Genomic DNA, 22,406 nt, shown 5'->3' with positions numbered 1-22,406 from the left:
TGTGTAAGCCAGGTTAAAGAGATGGGTCTTTAATCTAGATTTAAACTGACAGAGTGTGTCTGCCTCCCGAACAATGTTAGGTAGATTATTCCAGAGTTTGGGTGCTAAATAAGGATCTGCCGCTCGCAGTTGATTTTGATATTCTAGGTATTATCAAATGGCCAGAGTTTTGAGAAAGCGGACGTGGAGGATTATAATGCGATAAAAGCTTGCTCAAGTACTGAGGTGCTAAACCATTCAGGGTTTTATAAGTAATTAGCAAGATTCAGAGTTGACAGAACTGCACTAATATGGTAATACTTCCTGGTTCTAGTAAGAACTCTAGCTGCTGCAATTTGGACCAGCTGGAGTTTGTTTATTAAGCGTGCAGAACAACCACCCAATAAAGCGTTGCAATAATCTAACCCTGAGCGTAATCTAATCTAATCTAATCTAATCTAATAATCTAATCATGAACGCATGAATTAACATTTCTGCATTTGACATTGAGTCTGACAACTTCTGTTGGGTTGTAGAGTCAACAATCGCATGTCATTTTCACCATACATCGAGATCCATTCAATATAACACCTGAGACTTCATCAGTAACTGTATTGAATGAAAAGGTGAGTAAGCTCTTTGTATTTGCTGCCTGAACCCTGGTGCTCTTTTCCTGAGGGCCCATGTTCTTACCTTAAGCCCGGGTCATGCAAAACCAGGTGTAAAGGGGTGTGAAGTCAGAGCTGAGTGGTGAGATCAAGGATGAACCACAGTGTGAGGTCATTCCATTTACTTATGGTTAGTTTTTGCCTCTCAGGTACACCAGGTACTTGCCATAACACATTTCTTCCCATGTTGGCTACGCTGTATTGGACATCAAGCACAAGTGTTCTGTTCTAGGAGTTTGTTGACAGTGCAATGTTTCTTATGCAAAAGAACATACAGTGGGTACGGAAAGTGGCCATTCTTGGCCGTTTTTATGAGGCTTTTTTAATAGTGTTCATATCGATATCGGAATTATATCGTATCGACCGAAATTAAGAAATATATCGTGATATAAATTTTGGCCATATCCTCCAGCCCTAAGTCCTAGCAGTGCATCATGCTTCATCATGAACATGTTATTTGCTGTATTTATGATGTTTTTCTGCAGTATCCATCAAACATATGTTGTATGTCAGATGGTCCTTTACACAGGCAGAGACAGGTCATTTATGACAGAAAAATGTTTACGGGTACAGTTACCTTCTTCCTTACATTCGATTGCAGCGTTTGGGCAGTGTTCAGACGTCAATAACAGTGAGTGTTTCCCATTTTTGTATGTGCACCATATGTCTACATTTACAAAGAGCAAAGAAAATCATTTGTATTATGTTAAAGACTGCTCAATGGCTGCTTTCACTTTTAAAATTACGCCATATCGCCATATTTTAAAATGGTCAAATCTCCATGAAAATTAAGAACTTTCAATCGTTTTATGGCTGCAAATCAATGAAGTAAGCGTACCTTTTTACACTTCGATTTCTACATGTCAGTTTTGATGCTTTTGTATATGTTGTAAATATGTGTTCTCTTAATATGCTTTTGGTGTAGACGTCAATACTGTGACAGTTTCCCAATGGCCCATTTTTGCATTTCAATATATGATCTTTTTTCATTGTGTACGGTATGTATACATTTTGTACATTTGTACATAGTACATGCTTATTTCGGAAAAGCAAGGCAAATCCTGTTTTCCATAATACAGCCCTTTAAAATTAGCAGTTGAAATCTTGTTATTCCAGTTATTCAAGCCCTGCTTCTCAGTACAGTGGTCGGGCTCAAGGACAAAGTTGCACCCTAATGTATTATTAATCCTATTCATCAGCGCTGTTCTCACTGGTGTGATGATGTGTGTAATATTTTCAGGAATTAGACAGTATGCTGCCATTAAGCTGATAAAATTATGATATCATGAGTAATATTATAATGCATAATTAATGTTATTATGGATAATAGTATAACACTGTTAATTATGTATGGTGTTTTGACAGATGCACAGATTTGTACAAAAATCAATGCATTCTTTATAAATCTGAATTTAAATCATTTAAAATGGCCATGTAATATTTGCTTTTAATCAGCATCAAATGTATTGTTTATATTAATATTTTAAATATATTTTAATTGGTATAAAATAGCAGGCTAACACAAGAATTGCACAGGTTTCTTGCAGATGGCCCTTTGGAGTGTTAATGTTTCTATCCAGGACAGTATGTCATCCACAAAACCCTTGAAGCACCCTTAAGTGTCACGACCTGCAGCATGTAGCCAAGGTGAGTGGGATTGTGGTTGGGGGCTGTAACTTTACTCAGACCCTCTACCCTGAATAATCTGTCTTTTGTTTTACCCTCAGACCCAAGCAGATGGCCAGAAAATAGAGCAAAACTGACAAACATTTGATGAGAGGACAAAAAGTGCAAAGCATGCAGTTAAGTGCATATTATATATATATATGAACTCTGTGTATATATATACTTTATTGATGTTAACCTCCTAAATCTTATTGATAGCCACAGACCTCAGTGTGAGTCTTTCACGTTTAATATTTTATAATCTAGCGTACTCAGAATGATTTATTGCTTCATAATGAAGTTGAGGAGCCCATCTTCACTAAAGACAAATCAAATACACCACACTGATCTTTACTTTATAGAACCTCTTACATTTTGCAGCCATTGACTTATGAGTCTCTCAATTTAACTGCAAGATATTTATATATAAGAGCTGGAAGCTATGCAGAATGCGAAATCAGCCTTTGAAACATGTAAGTCTGGAATTACAGCCCTACATTTCAAAGCCCGAGCGCTATAAACCACATCCGCCGTGGCACGAGGTTAATGAGAGGAGTTTGAAGATGCTTTATGGAAGATTTTATCCGGCAAATACACAAGCGCACACATGAAAAGGGATCCAGAGGAAAAATAGTCTGCCCCAGGGTCTAAGCATACTCAATCAATAGCCCACAGAGAACCCGTGGCCAGAGGAATAGCTCTCGCTGTCTCATCCGTAGGGTTTTCATTCTCTTATTCTGCAGCCTGCCTCATTGTACATTCGCACAAATGCGCACACATTGCTTGCCGTCGTCCATATGGCTTGAGAATCCACGAGAGCCTCTCGGTGCCGGGATGCCGCGCAAGACCGTGACGGCCAAGGCTTCTTCCTGCATCTCCCTCGAGGCTTGTGGAGACAGGCCTTCTTAAGCAATGCAGAAGTGGGACGGGACACCGGTCGTATCGGGGGGAAGCTGCAGCCAAGAATGCGTAATGCTGCCATAATGCCATCGAACTGGCGTCTTCATAAATGTCTGGTCCCCTGAGACACAACGAGCGCTGTGTGTTTTGTAAGTGAATATGTGTGTGTGTGTGTGGGCTACATGAATAAATGCATGTCCGGATCCACATGAAGTGCATGGTCTGTTTGCTCATTATGTATGCGCCGTCGCGGGCCGGGCCGTCCTCAGGAGATGAAAGTTTGTAAACATGAATAATAATTAGGCTCAGGTCTTTGGGCAGGTAATCTGCATGCAAACTCCGCCGCTATGTTTCGTTCATTTACTATTCATTTGGTTTCGGGGGTAGAACAACATTTGCATTTGGTGAGAACAGAGACATAGGTAACGTTTGATCTGCATTTGGGCCGAACAGGCTCCATCTCTTTTCTAATAGGATTTGAAGCGGATTAAACGCCGGCTCCAAAGGTAAAGCGACACTGTTGTCCACTGCGACCATCATATTGTCTGCGTATCTGCAAGCGTCTCTCGGCTAGGTTCGAGAGCAAACACCGCTATTTTGGTTCTGATTGAAAGCTTTTCTAAAGGTGAAAGGCATCTGAAGCGGAAAGGAGGCTTTTGTCCTTCAACATTTTGAGCGTAAAATGTGCCTGAGAGCTTGGCTTGAGTGACGTGCCGTAGGTTGCCGCACTGCGTTCAGGCAGCCATGGAGCATCGCAGGAGAAGCTAAATTAGAACTCCAGGGCTTCCAGGTTTAATGGAGGGCGGCTGGTGAGCTGACAAGTGAGGGCTTATTGACACATCGATATGGCGCTGATGATTAATTAAGAGCGCCGTGTGTGTTATCTGTCTCGGCTGAGATGTCCAATCTGGAGGTGACATTGGAACAGGAGTCCTACTTTTTCCTTCTCTCATCCACCGCTTTCCTTCGGTACACAGCAGCCAATATAGGTAAACAAATCTCTGCCCTCCCTCCTCCACCCCTCCTTTCTCCTCCATTTTACAGATAGGCCTAAGACTTTAATCCGGATCCAGTGACAAACTTATCCCCAGTCAATACGGTAAAGAGAACCTCCTATGAGGGATGTGCGCTCTGCTGAAAAGCTTGACAGAAGAGGAAACATCCTGCATCTCAAGTATTACTCACCCTTCAAGGAGAGGGCACTCTAATGATTTTAGAGTTTGGCTTTGCAAACACTGCTCTTTTCAAATGCAATCTGCGAGATGATTTTTTTTTTCGCCACAGTGATGTATATTAGCATTTAGCATCAAAATGTAATCATCTTCTTTTGTTGATAACTGAGTTACTTGGAGTGTAGGTCAATTTCTTTGTTCTATTGTAATTCATGACTGTTTACTTGTCTTCAGTAAGTTTGTTTTTACATAGGCTAGTATTTTTATTTTATTTTGAGATATTGGAATTGGTAACAAGAATTATGAAACTTTGATTGGATAAAAATCCTATGTTAAGCTATATCATTATTGTGACGGGGGGCCCTGCAGTAAGTCATAGCCCCGGGGCCCATTGAGGTCTTAATGCGGCCCTGGTCATCATTTCTAAGTTTGTTTGTCTTGATTCAATAAAAAGGCACTGGATGGCAAGGATTTGGAGTGTCAACAAGTTTTTTTCCATGAGAATGCATATTTTTCTGCCAGATAGTTTCTTCAATTGTAATCAGGTTGTAGCAGGGCCAAGTGTAGCATCACCCCATGAGTAACAAATGGTTAAAGGGAGAGTTCACCTAAAAATGAAAATTCTGTCGTTAATCACCCACCCTCCTGTCGTTCCAAAGCCGTAAGACCTTTGTTCATCTTCACAAATTAAGATATTTTTGATAAAATCCGAGAGCTCGCTGACCCTCCCATAGACAGCAATGGAACTTCCATGTTCAAGGCCCAGCATCACACGTATGCTTCGTGGAATTGTAAATGGCGGTGAAGACTGACACGGAAGAGAATAAATCTTTGAATTGAGTCGTTATTTTTGTTTAACCTTGCTCACAAAAAGTATTCTTGTAGCTTCATAAAATTAAAGGGTTAGTTCACCCAAAAATGAAAATTCCGTCATTAATTACTCACCCTCATGTCGTTCTAAACCCGTAAGACCTCCGTTCATCTTCGGAACACAAATTAAGATATTTTTGATCAATTCTGAGAGCTCTCTGACCCTCCCATAGACAGCAATGTAATTACCACGATCAAGGTCCAGAAACGTAGCAAGGAGATCAGTAAAATAATCCATGTGACATCAGGGGTTCAACCGTAATTTTACGAAGCAACGAGAATACTTTTTGTACGCAAAGAAAATTTGTGTTCCGAAGATGAACGGATGTCTTACGGGTTTAGAACGACATGAGGGTGAGTAATTAATGACAGTATTTTCATTTTTGGGTGAACTATCCCTTTAAGCTTGAACCACTGATGTCACATGGACTATTTTAACGATGTCTTTACTTACGTACTTACGTTTTTGGGCCCTGAACGTGTCTGTTGCATTGCTGTCTGTGCAGGATCAGAAAGCTCTCAGATTTCATCAAAAATATCTTAATTTGTGTTCTGAAGACTAACGAAGGTCTTCCGGATTTGGAACAAAATGAAGGTTAGTAATTATGACAGAATTTTTTTTTTTTGGGTGAACTTGCTCTTTAATTGCCTCGGTGACGGCACAGTTTCATTGGTAGAGAAAGAAGAGAAACATTACACAAACTTGCAGCTTTGTTGCACCACATCTGAGAATTCAACCCAGCAACCTTTCTCTCCTGCCGCACTCTGAAATGGTTTTATTACTTTTCATATCATTTGGGTTTCAGTAATACGGTGTATTTGTGGGTCAGGAACATGACATGGCTAAACTTTTGCATGGTGTCTGATGGTTCAAACTGAACAGTGACACATCTGTCTTTGGTTAGAGATCACTGGAGGTCTTGTTTGTGAGAAATGATGATACCCCAAGGGCCAGATTGGAGGCAACTGTGCTCGCCAAGATAACAACCCCAGTCAAGTTATCAAAAGCAAATTTCCAGCATTGAGGCTTCTTTTAATATTCTGTTTTGAAGGGGATAAAATATCATCCACCCCCAAGAGGACTAATATGCCTTGTGCATCTGACAGTCTGATATCAAAGAAATGGTGGGGTGTGTTTTGTTACTTTGTCTCAAGCCAAACATACTGTGTCCCTACATTGTCCTCGTTCATCAGCTATCCAAAATTGGTCCTTGGACACCTAGCAATGAAGGTTTTCTTGGCTCATTTTGGATCCATTTAAGGAAGTCTGCTGTGAAGGCTTCAAACAGAGATCTGCAAAGTCTACAACTGGCCCCCATACTCTCCTGGCTTTCAAAGACGTATGATAAGGGGATGGAAATATGAAAATGCACTTGGCAGGGAGTGGTGAGAATGCAATTTCCACCCTGCCTATTTCTCTCGGCTTGCTTAGGGGAAAGAGTTTCAGTCCTCTGATGTTCCTGTGCATCAGGTCTCAGAGAAGCTTCTGTAGTTAGAAGTTGATAGAGCAGGGCTCACACGCAGGAGGAGATTTAAATTAACATTACATGTGGCCTTTCATGTTTCTGAGGTTTGGTGGAACTGCATGGACTTACAGTCCTGGTGTAACCAAAGCCGCTTACACCTTTTCTGTTCTGTGGCACCGGATAAAAGTTGACACATCAAATACTGGTTTTCTTTTTTGGGGGGCTTGTTTATGTGAGTTTATTGGGAAATCTCGATAGATTGATAGATAGATAGGAATGGAGACTTTCTAATGGCAGTGACTCAAGAGCACATGAAGAGTGTTCAATCAATTGAGGATTACATATAGAAAAGAATTTTGATCAATGTTGACACAGGAAACTAATTAAAATAGGGACTTGCGGTATATCACTTGAATGCAGCTCTTATTTTTCTAGTGTGCTCGTTTGCAATTTATTTTTTGTAAAATATACTTATATAGTAATATAAGTCAAGTGGCATTCATCTGTAGCAATTTCAAACTGAAGTCATCAGGTTAAACCAGCCCTTGTAGAGTATTTCTCGGTGGAGGGATGCTTCCAGGAGGGCACGTTGCATATCAGCATTTCTTCAGTCACAGAAAGGGCCACTGAGAGGTTAATTTGAGAGCCAAATGCATGAAGGACGGATAGCAGCGGCAGAATTTGATTAGCTTTTCCCGCTCAGTAAATAAGTGAATTAATGGCAGCTATTGTCCTTGAGATTTATTTTCTGAAAGCCTTCGCGGGATGTGGAAAGGAAATGAACCCTGAGCATGGGGGTGTGCAGTTGCTGGGGTGGGGGTCCATGTCCGAAGTATGATCTCGTATTGGAGACCTCTTATTATTCAGCGTTGGCGGCGGAGCCTTTAGGTGCACTAGAGCACTGAGGTTTAGGGATTATATTACGATTCAGAATGAGCTAGTTGATTACATTTTGCTAAGACTTGCTAGAGCAGCACAAACATGTTCTGATTTGACACCCTCAAATAAACACTGAAATTAAAGCTGTTTACATGAAATATTGACGATTTACTCTGATAATTGCAAGGTTATTGATTACAAAAAAATAAAAATAAAAAAATATTCAACTTTTGCACTTTTTCATATACTGTATATGTCAGAAAAAAAATTCCATATTAAAATGTAATATTACATATGAATATTTATTTTATAAATATAAAAGAAATGTGATTTTCATTAAATGTTAATTTTCTTTCTGAAATGTAAAGTTATAATTATATAAAAAAATAAAATAATATTTTTCATATTCGATTGAATGCCTTTCAAGTTTCTCATTTAAAAATCTAGTGTTTAATCATGTCTAAATATTTATTCAAATGAAGAACTTAAAAATAAGTAAGCGGGTATGACCTGCAATATTCTAGATTTATTTAGTAAAGAGCCATACAGGTACCTAGTGGGTAAACCATGGCATTACAAATGAAAATGATTTTTTTTCTTACCACAAAATTACTAATTTGCCTCTTTGCTTAGGAATTTAAAACCCCTTTCTCTATTTTAACCTTAAATACTACACTAATTGTAATATAAGTAACAGAAATATTAATGGACCATAATTATTGCACAAATAGTATTTAGTACCAAAAGATCTCCTCAAAATATTAAATAAATATTATTGAACTAAAATATACAACACTTATTTAACTGAAAAATAGTTAAGCTGTATGGTCACATTATAAGTAATCAATACCTGAGGGTTAAGAAAACCAGAATAAAGATGATACTGTAAATGTCAACGAAGTAATAATCAATGCATAATATGCTGTAATGTTTACCAAAAATTGCTGCAAATACCTGTATAATGAAGCTGTTGTCTATCCTACTTAAACCCATTCAAATGTATTGTCAATGTTGGTTTGTTTGGAGAGCTCTATGAACCACGTGACCGCGTGGCGATGCTGGAGAGATCAAAGCTTGTCGCAACTCTGTTTTTCAATAGCTCTGGCTTTAACTGAAGTGCTACATTTTACGATTTACGCCACATTAAGTGCTTCAAAACGGTATTTTTTGTTTGAATTTAGTATTAAAACTTACAAAATTTGAAAGCTGATACTTTGTTTCACATCGCAAGCAGGGTTGCCAGTTTGGCGTGAGATTTACATGGGCAGAGTGAGAGCTGAGACAGAGCCTGGAAGTGTGTGTCTCACGCCAAATGCGTGAGAGTTGGCAACCCTGATATTTCGTAAAAGTTTTACCCGCCAACTGGTGACTGACACTGTTACATATACTCACCAACGCCGATTTTTACTGGCTAGTCACATTTGGCGCTTGGCAAGTGTTAATTTTAGGCCCTGTATATAAATGTTTAAATTTGTGTATTTTTATTCATGTCTGAAAAAATATTTTTCATTATATGTTACATTTTCTTAAAAAAAAAAATCTAGGTTTTTCAAACCCTTTCTACCTGATGCATTCAAAACAATCACAATAATATTAAAAATATAACTCACACTGGCCAACAGTCAAAGGCTGTTTAGCTAAACTTGATGTTCACTTGGCATGATTTGACACTTCTTTGCTTGTATTGAACAGTCACTTTCTTTGAATCTAGAAGGTACTAAAGTGTAATCTTAAAAGCTTTGTAGGCAATTAAGGCTCTAGTTACATAAGGGGCTAAAGCGCATCCCACTATATTTGCTAATATTATTACTTAGCTCTGCTAATATTTGTTCTGGCTGAGTGACTCTCATACTTTTGCCTGTGTTTAGCAGGCTTTGGTGAGGCTAGTTCCCCATCTCACAGCTTCCCTTTGAGGTGGATTTGACCGCCTGGATGTTGTGGACTTCATCCACATATGGCTTCAGCTATATAGCAATCATTCCCGGCTGGTGTCTCAATTTAGAACCGCGGTCGCCGGTCATTCTTTACGCACTGGCTAGAAAATTAAGTCCATTTCTTTTAGCTTTGTGGTGTGTATTTAAATTAGAGGCCATTTGCATATTTCCTCTGAGAGGAAAATGGCTTTAGATGCTGATCTTGATTAATGAACTCTCATCAGGCAGATTAATATATATTCTGTCACACTTTAAGGACTGCGTTACAGCAATTAGCTCAGGCTTGATTTGGCTCTCGTTCTTGTTCAGCCAATTTCTCACTCGCAAACATATACTTCGGTGAGGACATTTAGAAATTTTATGATGATGTTTTCAGAACGGTTAAAGTATGCGGTCTAATCAGCCAAGGAGCTCTTAAGATGACACTCACGCTAGCCAAAAGCCTTCTCCACTTTAGAAATGCTAAAGTGAAGCTTCGCGCTCACGTTCAGTGTATTAATGCCTCTTGAAGTAATTGTGTATGCCATTAAGGAAGTGGATTTGCTATCGGGAAATGAATGCATGCGCGCCCTTTGCACAACACCTCATTAATAACTGTTGTTGTTTTATTTTCCCCCTGCCGCCTTTGCGGAGGGGCAGAACGTTGTGCCAGGGTGGATTGGAGATGACAGGGAGATACATTTTTCTGACTTCCTGATTCCCATTCAAATTAGCGTCACACCTTGTGGTCCTGTAGAATGCAAACTCAATCTGTGTTTTGTCTCATAGGAGCACTTGCATCTAACCTTTGACCTCACAACTCAAACAGAAAGCAATGGCCGTCAGGTAAGTCGAATTTTTGGCATTTGGGAGAAAAAGTATCCCCAAATAAGCGTCTCTACTCAAAGACACATATAAACAGCATCGTCTTTTTCTAAAATGTGTTTTGTACCCATGATAGATGTATGAGGACTATGCCGGCTCAAACACTTGTCAGCTAGAGGAAGGCGGTCGTGAGTGATCATCTCTGGTCACACGTATTGCCTCTGCAACACTCCAGACAGCTTAATCAGCAGAATCTTGAAGGCAGGAATTCATCACTCATTACTTTGCTGGCTATCAGCAATTAGCAGTGGGAGGTAGATGATCCTGCTTTTAGAGGATCAATCCGTCCATCTGTGCTCCACTACCAGGGGCAAGTGCAGCCTCACGTTCACTGCATGATGGATGCATGGAACGGCGCTGCGTTACTGGTAATGTGGCCTGATAAATATTGTGACTGGAATATTGTTTGTGAATTTGCAGAAAACATGATTGATTGATTGTTTGAGGGTGGATTTTACTGGCTAGATGTGAATATTTATCACATTTGTAGAGGAATTTCAGTGCGAAATCACATTTAGTAATTTAAATGAATCAAAATTGACCGTAAAAACATTTATAATGTTACAAAAAATTCCTGTTTCAAATAATTGCTATTGTTTTGAACTTGAACCTGGAAATAACAGTTTCTACAAAAGTATTAAGCATCACAACTGTTGGAAACATTGGAAATAATTAAAAATGTTTTTTGAGCACCAAATCAGCATATTAAAATGATTTCTGAAGGATCATGTGACACTGAAGTGAAGTTGGAGTACTGAAGTGGAGTAAAAGGCTGCTGAAAATTCAGCTTTGCATAACAGGAATAAATTACTATTATAATTTTGAATATATTCACATAGAAACCGGCTGTTTTCAATAATATTTATTTCACAATTTTACTGCTTTTACTGTATTTTTGATCAAATAAATGAAGCATTACCTCTAAAAAATAAAGGTTCTTTATTGGCATCTTGTTTTCATGAAAAATCTTTAAAAAATATATATATTTTTATTTTAAAGAAGGTTATAAGCATAAGAGACTTTCAAAAATATATAAAAAAAACCCAAAGACCCCAAAGTTTTTAACTGAAGTGTGTGCGTATACATGCATATGTAGCTTCCTGGCTTAAAAAATGTTGGACTCTTCAACTGATGATTCATAATGAGCTTTATTAAAGATCCGTCACCGTAGATTTGTAGTAATCACCGTTAAATGCCGTAAGACATCACGAATCACCGTAAGAGCTTTGTATAAAGAAAACAAAAACAAAACATAATATAAATAAACCTTGAAACAAACACACATCAAATACAAATACAACAACGATTTAACACACCTAACATCATACAAACAAATAACCATTACTACATTAAAAGAAAAACAAAACAATACAGATAACAAAGTCAATATTTTACCTTATTCTCCATTTAAACCAGGAGCTAAATCCTTGAAGTTCTCTTTAACCATAAACCTTTGAATGAATCGACCATGTGCATCTTAGCTGCGCTCCTTACTAGAATGCTTTAAGCACACCGCAATATCCGCTTACATGGATGAATGTCAAAATAAAAGACTTTGTTACCACAAGACGTATAAACATTTGGTAATGGCCATGAACATTCTTCTGTATACCTTCCTTTAATTTCTCAAGAAAGAGAATGTCATCCTGGGACACCTTTGTGCTCTCTTCTTCAGCGTCTTTAAACTCACTTTCAAGGACACTAATTACATCACCTGGTGTGATAGAAGGGAGCTCCTTAACCGTAATGCGATGACACAATCTACTAACTGCAGACATATCGGAATGTGGTGAAGAACAACCTACTATACTCCATCCTAAATCTGTCCGAATGGCATAGGGTTCCTCATCTCCTCCGACTATTACTTCTCGGGGAGCCATTGACCTTGAACAATTGTATCCTATTAAGAGAGCAACATCACAGTCCTGCAATGGAGGTATCTTGCCCACAAGGGCTGTAAGATGATTCCAGTTTTGAGTGACTTCACGAGTAGGAATGTGGCTACGATTAACAGGTATGCAGTCTTTGGTGTAGGTAGGTGGCAAATCAATATAGTTACCGGATTTGTATGCTCTAACTTGAAGTCCTGACACTCATCCTTTCCAAGCATGGTGGTGAGCTTCAGCTGCACTGGAAACGTTGTGGTCTGTAAAGCATCACACACTCCTTTATCAATGAATGTGGTATCACTCTGTGAATCCAAAAGTGCGTACACCAATCTCTCATAACCTGGATTCTGCTTTGTGGACACCCAGACAGGTACAATAACTGAAGTATACGTATTTCGCTCTTCTCCAGTTACATTCAGGGCCGTTGCATTTGTTGCATCATTAGGATCACTCTTGAGACAGAGCTGCAGACGGTAAAATCTTAATCGTTTTCTCAAAGTTCTCATCATGCAAACTAGTTGGATGTCTTCTCTTACAAACGTTGCAAGTGGGACGACAGCAACATTCCTTTGCGCTATGGCCAGGCTTTAAACATCCATAGCAAAGCCTCCTTTCCTGGACATATTTCCGTCGCTCCTCCAATGGTTTGCTGAGAAAACTAAAACAGCGGTCAAGTTGGTGGTTATCTTCCTGACAAAGCACACACAGAATTTTGTTCACAGATTTAATCACTTTTCGACTCTCTGTGTTCGATTGAGTAGTGAAAACTCTAACTCGGTTTCTCTTGGTCTCTTTCAGATTTGCCTTCTTAGTGACAGGTTCTGCAGCACAAAGAATGTGAAAGGAAGTAACAGGATTACAAGCAATCTCTGATTCAGTGGACACAAATACAGCAAATTCTTTAAAAGTGGGATACTCATGATTTTCAGAAAGAGATTGCGTGACTTGACGGTTCCATCTGCTGATTGCCCAATCAGGTAATTTCAACACAAGTTTCTGATTTTCTTGGTAATCATTTAAAATTTGGAGACGTTTGACATGTGGCATGGCACCCTGGCATGCATTTAAAATGTCAGAGAAAGCCTGAAGACCAATGGCATCCTTTGGGTAAATCTTGGGCCAGCTTGCCAGCTTTTCTCTAAACGCCTTTTGTATCATGAACGGTTGACCATAACGATTGTTCAGTTTGCACCATGCATCTTGATAGGCTTCTTCATCTGTTCTGAAGAAAGTTCCTTCTAAAGCTTTTCTAGCAGGACCACTCACATATTTCTTGAGATAAAACATCTTATCAGCAGAAGAGATGGTTTTCTTGTCAATAAGTGCCACAAAGGATTGTTTAAACTCAATAAAATGAATGGGGTCACCAGTAAAAACAGGAGGTTCTGGCACCGGCAGCTTGCTCATAGACATGCCATCTTGAAATGCTTGAATGAGAAGAGGTATATCAGTCGCTGATGCTTCAACTGTTGCCGTTTTGGTGTCGTGACGCACCTTTTGAAACATTTCTTGCTTTTTCATACTTGCTAGAGACAAATCTGAATCTGATCCATTTGAACTGCTACAATCTTTGGACAAATTAGTCTTTTCTTTCTCAGTTTCTTGATTGTAGATTTCAAGTTTAGTTTGAGCTGCCTTCAGATCTCTTTGCGCTTGAATTTGCTCTAATTCCTTTATCTCAACATCAAGAGCTCTTTTATGTTGTTCTTCTAGCTGTTTTATTATTTCTCTTTGCTTTGATTCTTCTAGTAGAACATTATATGCAGCTTGCTTGGCTGCTACTTCTGCTGCAGCATCTACACGTTTGGCTTCTAAACTTGATATGACAGAGCGGTGGCTGGAGTTACTAGTTTTCTGACTAAATTGTGATACCGTTGAACCAAAGATTGAGCGGGCATATTGATGGTCTAATAAGGTACGAAGTCGCCTTTTCTCCCTTTTACCATCAGTCTCCATCTACACCCGTTATTCTTTCATTAACAGTTTTAATGATTTCAGCTGTAACTGCTTCACACGCGTCCATTTTTCTCCTCATTTCAATAGTAGGTGATACATGCTGCCTAAATTCATCATAAGCACACAAAACCTTATGTTTAGCTGTCTCCAAAGTCTCGCCCAAAATAGCTAATTGAGTTTCTAATGCATCTGATTTAAGATGCTCACGTGCGCTACGGGCTTCTATTTTCCATTGATTATATAGAGACACAATCCTTTTCTCCTTCTTTTGTGACTCTTCTTGCTGATAGGCTAACATTTTTTCAGTAGGAACGTGCTTACGTTTTGAATAGCGTACACTCTCACTTTGAGTTTCTGCATCATGGCTATTAATTTGCCTATCTGCCTCCTTTGCACTTGCATCTGATTTCGACATTTTCTCTTATATTTGCAAATCACCAAAATTAGAAACACTATTCACATTTAACATTCAAGTTAATTAACGTACATTCAGCAAATTCACTTTAACCACATGTGCTAAAACATTAACTCTTAAATGTGAAACTAATATTAAAATACACTTTAATCCATTAACAGGCAAACTACACACGCAGCAATGTCCATTAACCTTTAAATCAGGCACAACAAGTGAGAACAGATTTGTCACTTTAGAATTAATTAATTTTTGTCTTTGGTACTCACTGCCATCCACCAAACACTTTGGAACAGTTATCTTCTCTCGACCAGTTCATTAAATCGGTCCATTCGCTGAAACTTCGCTTTAATCTTGATCCGTTAAGTGAACAATCACACTGCCCCCAACGAGCGCGCCAACATTAAAGTTCCTTCACCATCCATGGCGTTCATTGAGCAGCACAAGGGATCGACGATGGTAAGCTCTTACTGTAGCTTCCTGGCTTAAAAAATGTTGGACTCTTCAACTGATGATTCATAATGAGCTTTATTAAAGATCCGTCACCGTAGATTTGTGGTAATCACCGTTAAATGCCATAAGACATCACAAATCACCGTAAGAGCTTTGTATAAAGAAAACAAACACAAAACATAATATAAATAAACCTTGAAACAAACATACATCAAATACAAATACAACAACGATTTAACACACCTAACATCATACAAACAAATAACCATTACTAAATTAAAAGAAATCCAAAACAATACAGATAACAAAGTCAATATTTTACCTTATTCTCCATTTAAACCAGGAGCTAAATCCTTGAAGTTCTCTTTAACCGTAAACCTTTGAATGAATCGACCATGTGCGTCTTAGCTGCGCTCCTTACTAGAATGCTTTAAGCACACCGCAATATCCGCTTACATGGATGAATGTCAAAATAAAAGACTTTGTTACCACAAGACGTATAAACTAATAAAAACCCAAAAATCCAACAATTAAACATGATACACATTCAAAATGGACAACGTAATAAATCATTTAAAGAATATCAAAAAATTTGAAAAATAAATAGTATAAAAGGAAATAACAACCAAATCCTTAACAGCATACACATATATATCCAACAACAACAACAAAACATAATAACACTATGGTATTTTTTGGTACTTTTGTGTTAGCAACACTGTGCTCTTGAATTTAATTTACCCAAGTCCTGAACTATTGCTCAGGCAATAGGAACCGTTTTCTTGCTTCAAAAGGAACCCGATTTGGGAACTCAGCATAGGGACTGTATGACAGTAACGAAAACTCTGTAAAGGAAGATAAATCCTGGGTTTTACCTGAGGTTATTTCTTCTTCCCTTCTCTTACAGAAGTTAATAAACTCTGGTCAATAGCAGTCAGACACCTAACACTAGATATGGGAGAAGGGAAGGAAAGAATCTCCAATAATCCTCCTCTTCTATTATGTTTCTTTATTGTTCTGTGCCTCATGCCTTTCAGCGGTGGAAGAATAAACTGCCCTTAATAAGAAGCAAATCTCATCAACTGGAAAGATAGAGATGTTATTTTCTGCTCCTGCATGAGGAATGTTTCTTCTCTGCTCCTAATTACACAGAATGAAATAAGGCTGTGATATTGCGCAGAATTTTATCGTGGCAATAATTCCCGGTCCTGGTGGCATTATGCTGTATGAACAGACTGGGAGAATGTATCTTTACTGAATCTAAGGTTTTGCATCAGCTGCTGGCCTTCATGGAGTCGATCTTGAGGCATGACTGTTATTGGAAGTGAGGCAGTGTGGGTGAAGAGAGACCTGTCCTCCACCTTTTCTCTGATTTTGTGAAATGTCATCAAAGTCACTGGCTGAACGCTTCAGAATATAGTTGCAAGGTTGGGATTTCCTTTCATTTGTGTGCGCTCCATTGTGTGTTTTGGTTGGCTCTTGAGAATTTTCCTTCTGTGATCCAAATTGGTGAAATTTTAACAGTACCATAACCAAGGTAATCCAACGTTAAAGATGCTGACAGCAAGTAATACCATTTGTTCACTTTCTGCCATTACAAATAAATCCAGTAAAACAGTCTTCAGGACGAACTTGTTTACAGAAGAGCACAAATTCATGCATGCTTTTTTTTTTTTCAGTTAACTCTTAAAAATAATCTTTTTCCAGTGATGGCCATTCAGAATAAGCCATTAATTGTTAAATTAAAAAATAATAAAAATATTAAATTAAATTTAAAAAATAATAATTATAGGGAATATGTATTTATTAGATACAGGGATATATGTAGGGTTGGGTACCGAAACCCGGTACCAATATGGCACCGGTACCCATATAACCAGTATGTACTAGAACCGAATCAGAACGCAGATTTCGGTGCCATGCCTGAGCGATCGATTGAAATATTTGTCCTTATATTATAATATATTATATTATAAACTTTTTACTCCACCACACCAGTCAAATGCTTCCTTTTGTGATCTGATGTGTTTTCTGTGTGAGGGTGCCCTCTGGCGTCCAGTATGAATGAAACAGACATCATGTGTTTATAGTGCTAATGGCCAATCCATCATTTTTAAAAGTATAGATTTGGCACCGGTATAGAAAAAAAAAAAAACGATACCCAACCCTAGATATATGTATATTATATACAGGATTATTATACTAAAAGTTAACTAAAATTAAAACTAAACCCATAAACATGTTATTTGAAAAATTATAAAAAACTGATTTTATTTCAGCTAGTTGTTTCAGTCAATCATTTCTCATTTTCATTGTTTAACTTGATGTACTAACATAAAATCTAAAACTGAAATTAAAATTAATTAAAAAAACGATGTTGTATTACAAATGAAGAGTTTATTTGCAAAATCAGATAACTTTGTTTTTAAAAATGGTAAAAAATCATGTTTTTTTTATTGTTATGCTTTTATTGTGGTAGTTAGCTGTATTTTTTTTTTGTTATTTTTACTTAATCAAAATAACCCAACTGCAGTTTGATTAAGATTAATTGGAATGCACAATGAAAAAACATGATTTTTGAAAATAGTTAAAAACGGAGTTATCTGTTTTTGCAAATGAACTTTTCAAATGATTACTAATAAAAATGCCCAAAATACACAACAAAATTAATACCAGCTAAACTATTTCAAAAGATTAATACAGACTAATTGTATCTTATTGATACTAAAACAACACTGATTGGATATATAGATTATCTTATACATACACATACTGTATATGGATAAAAAATCAAATGTCAAATATATCAAATATCGCTCCTCTATCAACCATCATGAAGTCATTTTCCTGCAATTTGGGTGATTGGCTTAAAACAATATGCACACAGATGACAGATTTCAACTTCAGGGAGGTCATGCGCCCGCTGAGCGAGTACCATTGAGATGAATATGAATCCCTAATGGATACCTCTCTCCAGGAATTATTATTAAACCTCCTTGAGAGACAATCCAAGTGTGTTTTTCTTGGCTCTGTGCGAGACCAGAATACCAAAGGCACATTTTAAACCAATCAAGCGCTTCGTATCTGCATGTTGTAACAGCCAGAGGCTCTTATTTCTGCTGCATTCTCAGTATGCTAAATTATTGCTTTGTTTACAATTGGATCCTGCTTAGCTTACAGTCATCTATCTTGGGCACCTTATTGCACTTATTTGCAATATGATAACAACTTAAGTTCAATTTTACAGCTTTAACTAGACCTGCTGGGAATATGTTTGTTCTCTGCGCCCTGACTGGAAGATGCCCCCATCACTCCAACTCCATATTACTGTCACGTAAAGCGTGGCAATGTAATTATTCCATATGAATTATACCATGCAGTATCTCTCAGTCAATGATTGGGGAGACAAAATTAGCTCCTCAAGGTAATTGAAGCCTCCCGATAAATTAGCCAAAGTTTGAGATTGTTTTCTCCTTCTCCTTGTTTAATTTCAGAGAGCATCACTTTGCAAAACCCTTGACAACAATTTAGGGGAGGCAAGAGTTTAGAAAGGCAATTGGCTGTACCGATTGTGGACCGCTGACGGCTTCGAAGAGAGACCCTGAACAATTTCGCCTTTCACTCTGCGCCATTGTTTTGAGTTGTTATTCTGTTGCCTCAGTACTGCAAATGTTAACTAACCGAGAACCACGCTCCAGCTGCAAATGTATTTGGCTGTTTGAATTTCCAGTGAGGGATCAAATGCAAATCATCCACAAAAAAACTCCTTCGTGAAGCACAGTCATTCGTCCCCTGGGAGATTCAGAGGCAGACATTAAACAAGATAGTAATATTACTGAAATGAGCAGCAGCAGAACACATTCAACTCATTGTGAAAACTGAGAGTTTTTAAATTGGAGTTTTTTTTGTTTTGAGTGGGTGAGAGTGGAAGATGATTTCTAATGTATGCTCAGTTTTGGGGTCGGGGGTGTTTAGTTGTAACTTTGGTGAACATATTATCATCTAAATCACTGTTTATATGTAATGGCATTAGCAGGATTCCATGTTTAAAAGATGCCATTTTTCTGTGACTATGATTGAATAGTATCACTATTTCATACATAATGCTTTTGAGCATCTGGTATGATTAGAATTGCTGTCACTTTACTCACTGGCTCACTTAATGTCCTCTTAAGTGTTGCTGCCGATCTCACTATTCAAACTATACGCTTTAGTCCCTTTGTGATTTAGATCCATTTAGAATACACACTATAATGAGGACTTTTTTTTTTTCTCCTTGGCCTCTATTACCTCATTTCTTTCTGGTGCTGGGATCATAATCCAATTGTGTGTCCTTGAAGTGGATAAAGTTATAAGTGCACTTTTAGAAGGGAGGGAAAAGGCCCACAACTGCACTGAAAACCACTGAATTCATCATTCCCCGCACACTGCAAATACGTGCCTGTGGCGACATTTCTGTAAAATGATATTGCGTTGCTGCTTGCACATTTTGTGACACTTTCAAAGTGAAATGTCCAGTGAGTGGCGGTCAGTTGAGACTTTTTTTTTTTTTTAATTCCTGAGGCTATGCTAATGGTTTTTTTCTCACTTTCTGTGGCTAGTGTTTATATGTTCACACTATTTGGCCTTAAATCGTACTTGCAGAAAAGATGCCTTTAAAGAAATATTAATAAATAATTGTTATATATAAATAAACATAAATGATATTTAAAACATTAATATGTGGTGATTCTCCATTAATTTGTGGACTCTGTGTAAATATATTTTATTTTTTACAAATATTACTCACAACTAATCATAACTGATCACAAGTCATTTTGTCTTAATTGATTCGCACAATTGATTATCAATCTTTTTCATACAATATTGCATAATGTTTATATGTAGACCACTGTTCAAAAGTTTGATTTTTTTTTAAATAAGTCTCTTATATGCTCATCATATCTGCATTTTATTTGTATTTTATAAAAATACAGTATTTTTTTATTTATTTTTTTATTTCAAATAGACTTAGGGGTACATACAAGTCAAACCATGCACATAAGGACCGTGCACATAAAAATACAGTTGAAAGAGTATTATTGTGAACTGTTATTACAATTTAAAATAACTGTTTGCTATTTTAATATATTTTGTGTATAAGTGTAAGTGTAATTTATAAGTGTAATTTATTCCTGTGATGGTAAAGCTGAAATTTCAGCATTATTACTCCAGTCTTCAGTGTCACATGATCCTTCTGATCCTTAGTTCAATATGCTGATTTGGAGATAAATAAAAATTTTTTATTATTATCAATGTTGAAAATAACAGTTGTTTCAGTTTTTTGGAAACCATAATACAATTTTTTTTTACTACTTTAAAAAAGAACAGCATTTATGAAATTTTAAAAAGCATTTATTATAATCTTACAAAAACTATGTAGGATATTAACATATTTCAATGTTTCCCACAACATACTGTACTATTATTCATTTCAAAAACATGCTTGTGATAATAAGCTATTGTGGTATTAACATACTACATTTTGACTGACTGCAATATCTCTCCCAAATCTGCTGTCTACTCTATTGATATGCTATCCCTACCACTCTGTCTCCATAGAAACAAGAAAACCTCTTAATGTCCGCAAACTTCATTCTTAGTGCAGAGGAAGGTGATCCCTCTCGCAGCGGTTTCGAAGGATGCGGACCCTTGATGGATCTTTGTTCATCTGCCATGTTTTGTCCCTCCCCTTGTACTCATTCATCTGCTGGCGAAAATGAAGAGGCTGTCGCCGTTCAGCCGCCATTAATTTTTCATGAAAATATCAATTATGTCCTGTAATAGAGAGCTCGCATGCACCGCCCGGGAGGGATCGGCCATCCTCCATGCAATCATCCCAAATTTGGCCTTGTGCTCCGCTTATACCCTTCATCCCCAGCTCCCTCCACCCTGAGAGCCGTACTCTCCTAATTAGTCACCAGGAGGAGAGGGGGCTCTATTAGGACCAGTGATGAATCATTATCTTCCGTAATTGGCCCTCCAGTCCCCCAGGGGGTGCCCTGCTCCAGACTGCCCAGCTGGAGGAGCCTATCCTGCCACGGCATGAATCTGCAGCTGGAGAGTGAGCCAAACTTCTTCTTCTTCTTTTTTTTTTTACTGCAAAGCCGCCATTAATAATCCTGAACCTCAGCTCATACTAATAGGTTCATATTAATCATTGTTTGGGTGATGCGGTTCTGTAATTGAGAGCCGCCTTAAGAAGATTAATTTGGTGTAATATTCATCACAGAGGGGAAGAGAGTTATTGGTATTCATTATGATGGTGATGTTGCCACAGCAATTTTGCAAAGGCGGGTAAAGCTTTGTGAATGCGGCCTTGCGAAATGATAAACAACTCGTTTATGATTCTGTATTACTCTACAACAACAGTTTGGATTCATTTCCATATAGTGAGTGCATTTTTCTTTGTTGGAGCCTCTGTAAAGCGGTTAGATTTATAAATACTGTAGGACTATAAATAGGATTTTTCTCGTATATTGTCAGTAACTGAATGATGGAATGGACTGACATTTGTTCACAATAATATTTGGTGGGATTGGTGCGTTCAAGTCCTCTTGAGAAGTTGTTTGCATTCAAGTCACTTTCGTCAGATAACTTTTTTTAAGCAAGTTTTTTTTTACTTTTTGTTTTTATTCAGTTTATGAATGTTCTATTAATTGAATTGTTGTATATTCACATATCGTAATTGTACAATATTATGGTATTTTGTACATGCAACATTGTAAATGATTTGAAAAACAAATTTACAGTCAAAACACAGTATTTGCATCTGACATGTTTTCTCACTGAGAAGACCCACAATTTATCATTCTGAGCTTAAAGAATGTTCAGAGTTTCTTATTTGTAATAACTTTGGTGGCATTCATAAATACTATCTTTCTGACATGACTTGAAAGCACCTTATGTTTAAACAGTGTGGAGATCATCATATTTATCATCATGTGTGACCTTCTCCATCAGGCCTGAGAATAAAGACAACAAGATATTAGAATATTTGATTAGAATAAAGACAACAAGATACTTTCTCAGAAAAATTAGACTTTTATTTACATAGTCTTGTCTATTTTTTTTCAACCAAACAAGTGCTGGTGCCAGACCTGGTCTTGTTTCGTTGAAGAATTGGTGGTTCTGGCCCTGAAAAATTGGATCTCCGTTTTTCCCCTCAGTTTTAAAATGCTTGCTTTTATCTCATATTATTTATAAGCTGAAGAACTTTGTGAGCACTCTCTTGGGCTCTGCCTACGTCCTACGTCATCT

General features: G+C 37.6%; 1 long non-coding RNA gene across 2 annotated transcripts; it reads left to right on the top strand.

The window, feature by feature from the left end:
• Positions 1–2,189: 2,189 nt before the first annotated feature.
• Positions 2,190–21,558, top strand: LOC107671878 (uncharacterized). 2 transcript variants are annotated; one of them, XR_001632268.1, is made up of 5 exons: positions 2,190–2,294; positions 2,375–2,449; positions 10,302–10,358; positions 10,474–10,765; positions 20,709–21,558. It is a non-coding gene; the product is annotated as an uncharacterized LOC107671878 (long non-coding RNA). The 2 variants fall into 2 exon arrangements; XR_001632267.1 differs by lacking the exons at positions 2,190–2,294; positions 2,375–2,449 and having other exon boundaries at positions 9,953–10,358.
• Positions 21,559–22,406: the final 848 nt, after the last annotated feature.

The sequence above is a fragment of the Sinocyclocheilus anshuiensis genome, unplaced genomic scaffold (assembly GCF_001515605.1).
Source record: "Sinocyclocheilus anshuiensis isolate Anshui unplaced genomic scaffold, SAMN03320099.WGS_v1.1 scaffold1089, whole genome shotgun sequence".
Lineage (NCBI taxonomy): Eukaryota > Metazoa > Chordata > Actinopteri > Cypriniformes > Cyprinidae > Sinocyclocheilus > Sinocyclocheilus anshuiensis.
The sequence above is the reverse complement of the archived record's forward strand: the minus strand, read 5'-3'. Positions and strand labels throughout refer to the sequence as shown.